This window comes from Myodes glareolus, chromosome 7 (genome assembly GCF_982192425.1).
Source record: "Myodes glareolus chromosome 7, mMyoGla1.1, whole genome shotgun sequence".
In the NCBI taxonomy this organism is placed as follows: domain Eukaryota; kingdom Metazoa; phylum Chordata; class Mammalia; order Rodentia; family Cricetidae; genus Myodes; species Myodes glareolus.
The window spans coordinates 38,960,122-38,967,261 of NC_142032.1; positions in this window are offsets into that span (position 1 = coordinate 38,960,122).

Here is a 7,140-nt window from a genome sequence, read left to right on the forward strand (position 1 = left end):
GATGTTTGAGCAGAAGTTCAAATTAAGTTGAAGTTCATAGTTAAGACTATGGGGACCTTTAGATAAGGTCAAAATGCAATATAAAGTGAACATGAGACTTTATAGGTCATAGGTGGCCTGTTATGGTGTAAAGTAATGAGTTTATGTGTTGAACTGATAAAGGGTGAACTTATTTTTATTTTGAGACAGGGTCTCATTGTGTAGCCCAGGAACCTGTTGAGTAGGCCAGACTGGCTTCAGACTCACAGAGATCCACCTGCCTCTGCCTTCTGAATTCTGGAATCAAAGGCATGCGTCACCATGGTTGGCTTAAAGGCAAACTTGTGAAGGTTAATTTTTAGTGTCAACTTGATTGAACTGGGACATACCTAGCACATTACTGAGGGACTGATTTGAGTTTCTCTATGGAGTCTCAGAGAGAACTAACCTAGGAGGGAAGGCCCACCCTTAAATAGGTGGCATGATTCCATGGACAAGAGGCTCAGACTGATTGAAAAGGGAAAAGGGGTAGCAGGGGGGTCAGAAAAGCCTAACACAGTGGTTCTCAACCTTCCTAACATTGTGACCCTTTAATACAGCTCCTCATATTGTTTAAAATTATTTCCCTTGCTACTTCATAACTGTAAGTTTGCTATTATATGAATCATAATGCAAACATCTTATATGCAGGATATCTGATATGCAATCCTTAAAGGGGTTGTGACCCACAGAGTGAGAACCAATTAACTAGAACTGTTAAACCTCATGGCTTTAGGCCCTAATAAACTCCATAAGCCTTCATTTCTCCCTGCTTCTTGATTCCCATTGGTGTGGGCAACCAATCTCACGTGCTTGCTCCAACTATAAGTAACAAGAATTAATTCCTCTAAAAGTAATGAGTGAGAATCATGAGTCTAGGCATAGCTCAGCGGGATTTTCTGGTCAAAAGTCTCACAAAGCTTTAGTCAAGGTGTAGTTTGAAGCTATGATTATTGGAAGGCTCAAACTGGGAGAATGTGTACTTCAGATTTCACTCATGTGGCCATGAATGTTCTGGAAATAGCTACGTAGACCAGGCTGGCTTGGAACTCACAGAAACCTGCCTACCTCTGCCTTTTGAATATTGGAATTGAGGATTGCAGCACCATGGCCAGCTTTATTTGCTTTACTTCATTCTTAAAGAAAAAAGGCCTTAGACTACTTGTGGTTTGTCTTTTGGAACAGATGCCTCAGTTTTGTTTTTAATCCACATGTGCACATATTTGTGTGTGTGCGTGTGTATGTATGTATGTGTGCATGTTCATGAGTTGAGTGTAGGCACATGTGAGTCATCTTCTAAGTCCAGTGTCTCATTTTCTAATATGATAAATAATGTTGAAATGAGCTGAAATATGTAAGCCACTTTAGAAATAGAACTTTATAGGGGAAGAAAAGCTAAAGGAATTTATTATACATATATTTTCATGGTTTATCTTTTTTTTGAAAGTAATTTTATTAAATTATAAAAGTTTCCATTTACACCCCTCTTCCCAACACCCTCCCACTCCCCCCTCCCTCTCCTCCTCCCTCTTTGTCCCTAAGGGCAGTCAGGGTTTCCTGCCCTGTGGGAAACCTCCCCCCTCCCTCCAGGTCCAGGAAGGTGAGTATCCAAACAGACTGGATCCCAAAAATCCAGTATATGCAGAGGAAACTAGTCCCAGTGTCATTGTCAATGGCTTCTCAGAAAGACTCCAGGCCAGCCACATTCAGAGAATCCGGCCACATTCAGAGAATCTGGTTGGATCACGTGCTCGTTCAGACGCAGTCCAACTGGCCTTGGTGAACTCTCATTAGATCCGACCCCTTGTATCAGTGGGTGATAGCATCCCTCGCAGTCCTTCGTCATTTTCTTCGTCCTTCTGCTCCTCATTTGGATCTTGGGGGGCTCAGTCCGGTGCTCCAATGTGGGTCTCCGTCTGTATCGCCATCCACCGCCAGATGAAGGATCTATGGTGATAAGCAAAATATTCATCAGTATGGTTATGGGCCAAGGCCGGTTCAGGCACCCTCTCCTCTGTCCAGAGAACAATCTGGGGATCTCTCCTTGGACCTGGGATCCCATATATAATCAAGTTTTCTGTATACCCTAAAATGACTCCCTTAGTTGAAATATATTCTTCCCTGATCCCATATTCATCCTTCCTCCCTTCCCCCCATCCCGGTCAACCGAGCTTTCTCCATTCCTCCCCTACTCCCTTCTCTCTAACCCTCTCCCCTTCCAACAACCCTCCCACCCCCCCCCCCCCCATGCACCCAAGGTTACCTGGGACTCTTGACTATTTCCTACCTCCTGGCGGATAGCTAAATAATCTTCATCAGGTTCGTCTTCTTATTTAGCTTCTCTAGGATCACGAATAATAGGCTCAAAGACCTTTAATTATGGTTAGAATCCACTTATGAGTGAATACATACCGTGTTCCTCTTTTTGGGTCTGGCTTACCTCACTCAGTAAAGCGTTTTCTATGTCCATCCATTTGCATGCAAAATTCAAGATGTCATTATTTTTTACCGCTGAGTAAAACTCTAATGTGTATATGTTCCACACCTTTTTTAACCATTCTTCTATTGAGGGGCACCTAGGCTGTTTCCAGGTTCTGGCTATTACAAATAGTGCTGCTATGAACATAGTTGAACAAACGCTTTTGTAGTATGTTCGGGAATCTCTAGGGTATATTCCCAAGAGAGGAATTGCTGGGTCCTGAGGGAGGTTGACTCCCAGTTTCCTGAGAAACCGCCACACTGATTTCCACAGTGGCTGCACAAGTTTGCATTCCCACCAACAATGGATGAGTGTTCCCCTCACCCCACATCCTCTCCAGCATAGGCTATCATTGGTGTTTTTGACTTTAGCTATTCTGACAGGTGTAAGATGGTATCTCAAAGTGGTTTTGATTTGCATTTCCCTGATCGCTAAGGAGGTTGAGCATGACCTTAAGTGTCTTCTGACCATTCGAAGTTCATCTGTTGTGAATTCTCTGTTCAGATCAGTACCCCATTTTTTAATTGGGTTAATTAGAGTTTTAGTGTCTAGTTTCTTGAGTTCTTTGTATATTCTGGAGATCAGACCTTTGTCTGATGAGGGGTGGTGAAGATCTTCTCCCAGTCAGAAGGCAGCCTTTTTGTCTTACTGACAGTGTCCTTTGCTTTACAGAAGCTTCTCAGTTTCAGCAGGTCCCATTTATTCATTGTTTCTCTTATTGTCTATGCTACTGGGGTCCTACTTAGGAAGTGGCCTCCTGTGCCTATATCTTGTAGACTACTTCCCACTTTCTCTTCTATCAGGTTCAAAGTGGACAGATTGATGTTGATGTCTTTAATCCATTTGGACTTGAGTTTTGTGCATGGTGATAGATATGGATCTATTTTCATTCTTCTACAGGTTGACATCCAGTTATGCCAGCACCATTTGTTAAAGACGCTTTCCTTCTTCCATTGTATACCTTTAGCTCCCTTGTCAAAAATTAGGTGTTCATAGGTTTGAGGGTTAGTATCTGGGTCTTCTATTCGATTCCATAGGTCGACTTCTCTGTTCTTATGCCAATACCAAGCTGTTTTCAATACTGTAGCTCTGTAATAGAGTTTGAAGTTAGGGATAGTAATGCCTCCAGAAGTTCCTTTATTGTATAAGATTGTTTTGGCTATCCTGGGTTTTTTGTTTTTCCATATAAACTTGATTATTGTTCTCTCAAGGTCTGTGAAGAAGTTTGATGGGATTTTGATGGGGATTGCATTGAATCTATAGATTGCTTTTGGTAGAATTGCCATTTTTACTATGTTGATTCTCCCAATCCAAGAGCAGGGGAGGTCTTTCCATTTTCTGGTATCCTCCTCAATTTCTCTTTTCAAAGGCTTAAAGTTCTTGTCAAATAGGTCTTTCACATCCTTGGTTAGAGTAACCCCAAGATATTTTATGCTATTTGTGGCTATCGTGAAAGGTGATGTTTCTCTGATTTCCCTCTCCGCTTCTTTATCCTTTGTGTATAGGAGTGCCACTGATTTTTTGGAGTTGATCTTGTATCCTGCCACGTTACTAAAGGTGTTTATCAGCTGTAGGAGTTCTTTGGTAGAGTTTTTGGGGTCGCTTATGTACACTATCATATCGTCAGCAAATAACGAAAGTTTAACTTCATCCTTTCCAATTCGAATCCCCTTGATCTCCTTACGTTGTCTTATTGCTATTGCTAGAACTTCAAGCACTATATTGAAGAGGTATGGAGAGAGTGGACAGCCTTGTCGTGTTCCTGATTTTAGTGGAAAGGCTTTGAGTTTCTCTCCATTCAATTTGATGTTAGCTGTCGGCTTGCTGTATATTGCTTTTATTATATTTAGGTATGATCCTTGTATCCCCAGTCTCTCCAACACCTTTATCATAAATGGGTGTTGAATTTTGTCAAATGCTTTTTCAGCATCCAATGAAATGATCATATGGTTTTTTTCTTTCAGTTTATTTATATGATGGATTACATTGATAGACTTGCGTATGTTGAACCATCCCTGCATCTCTGGGATGAAGCCCACTTGATCATAACGGATAATTTTTCTAATGTGTTCTTGGATTCGGTTTGCCAGTATTTTATTGAGAATTTTCGCATCGATGTTCATGAGTGAGATTGGCCTGTAATTCTCTTTCTTGGTTGTGTCTTTGTGTGGTTTTGGTATTAGGGTGACTGTAGCTTCATAAAAGGAGTTTGGCAGTGACTTTTCTTTTTCTATATTGTGGAATACATTAAGGAGTATAGGTATTAGCTCTTCCTGGAAGTTCTGGTAGAATTCTGCATTGAAACCATCTGGTCCTGGGCTTTTTTTGGTAGGGAGATTTTTGATAACAGCTTCTAGTTCTTCACGACTAACAGGTCTATTTAGATTGTTCACCTGGTCTTGGTTCAACTTTGGTATATGGTACTTATCTAAAAAAAGTCCATTTCTTTTACATTTTCCAACTTTGTGGCATATAAACTTTCGTAGTAAGATCTAATGATTCTCTGAATTTCCTCTGTGTCTGTGGTTATGTCCCCCTTTTCATTTCTGATCCTATTAATTTGCAAGTTCTCTCTCTGCCGTTTGATTAGTTTGGATAGGGGTTTGTCAATCTTGTTAATTTTCTCCAAGAACCAGCTTTTTGCTTCACTGATTCTTTGAATTGTTTTCTGTGTTTCTATTTTGTTGATTTCAGCCCTCAGTTTGATTATTTCCAGTCTTCTACTCCTCCTGGGTAAATCAGCTTCTTTTTTTTCTAGAGCTTTCAAGTGTGTTGTTAAGTCTCCAATGTGTGCTTTTTCCGTTTTCTTTAGGTGGGCACTTAGTGCTATGAACTTTCCTCTTAGCACTGCTTTCATTGTGTCCCATAGGTTTGAATACGTTGTGTCTTTGTTTTCATTATATTCAAGGAAGACTTTAATTTCTTTCTTTATTTCTTCCTTGACCCAGGGGTGATTTAGTAGTTGACTGTTCAACTTCCATGAGTTTGTTGGCTTCCTGGGGGTAGCATTGTTGTTGAATTCTAATTTTAATCCATGGTGATCTGACAAGACACAGGTGGTTACTAATATTTTTTTGTATCTGTGGAAGTTTGCTTTGTTACCAAGTATGTGGTCAATTTTCGAGAAGGTTCCATGAGCTGCAGAGAAGAAGGTATACTCTTTCCTATTTGGGTGGAGTGTTCTATAGATGTCTGTTAAGTCCAATTGATTCAGTACCTCCAATAAATCTCTTATTTCTCTGTTAGGTTTCTGTCTGATTGACCTGTCCATTGGTGAGAGATGGGTGTTGAAGTCTCCTACTATTAGTGTGTGTGGTTTGATGACTGCCTTGAGTTCTAGAAGAGTTTCTTTTACATATGTGGGTGCCTTTATATTAGGGGCATAGATATTCAAGATTGAGACTTCTTCCTGATGAATTGTTCCTGTTATGAGTATGAAATGTCCATCTCCATCTCTTCTGATTGATTTTAGTTTGAAGTCGATTTTGTTAGATATTAGAATGGCCATACCCACTTGTTTCTTAGGTCCATTTGCTTGGAAAACCTTTTCCCAACCCTTTACTCTGAGTAGGTGTCTGTCTTTGTGGTTGAGGTGTGTTTCTTGTAGACAGCAGAATGTTGGATCCTGTTTTCGTATCCAATCTCTAAGTCTGTGCCTCTTTATAGGTGAGTTGAGTCCATTGATATTAAGTGATATTAATGACCAGTGATCGATGACTCCGGTCATTTTTTTGGGTAGTAGAGTGTATGTGTTTTCCTTCTTTGAGTTGTGCTTGTGAAGGGTCGCTAGATGTCTGAGTTAATGTAGGCAGTGTTGGGAATGTTGGATTCCTTGGGTTGTGATTTTCCTTCTAGTATTCTCTGTAAGGCTGGATTAGTAGCTACGTATTGTTTAAATTTGTTTTTATCCTGGAATATTTTGTTTTCTCCGTTGATAGTGAACAATAGCTTGGCTGGGTAAAGTAGTCTGGGCTTGCATCCATTGTCTCTTAGTTTCTGCAGTACCTCTATCCAGGACCTTCTGGCTTTCATGGTTTCCATCGAGAAGTCTGGTGTAAGTCTGATAGGTTTACCTTTATAAGTTACTTGACCTTTTTCCTTTGCAGCTCTCAATATCCTTTCTTTAGTCTGAATGCTTTGTGTTTTGATTATTATATGACGAGGGGATGTTTTTTTCTGATCCAGTCTATTCGGTGTTCTGTATGCTTCTTGAACCTTCATAGGAATATCGTTCTTTAGGATGGGAAAGTTTTCTTCTATAATTTTGTTGAGTATATTTTCTGGACCTTTGAAATGCAATTCTTCTCCTTCTTCTACTCCTATTATTCTTAGATTTGGTTTTTTTATTGTGTCCCACAGTTCCTGAATGTTTTGTGATGAGAATTTGTTGGATTTGCTGTTTTCTTTGGTCAGAGTGTTTAATTTCTCTATGTTGTCCTCAGAGTCTAAGATTCTTTCTTCTATCTCTTGTATTCTATTTGTTATACTTGTTTCTGAAGTCTCTGTTCGTTTACCCAGATTTTCCATAGCCAGCCGGCCCTCGGTTTGTGATTTCTTCATTGACTCCATTTCAGTTTTCAAATCTTGAACTGTTTCTATTACCTGTTTGATTGTTTTTTCTTGGTTTCCCAGAATTTCATTTA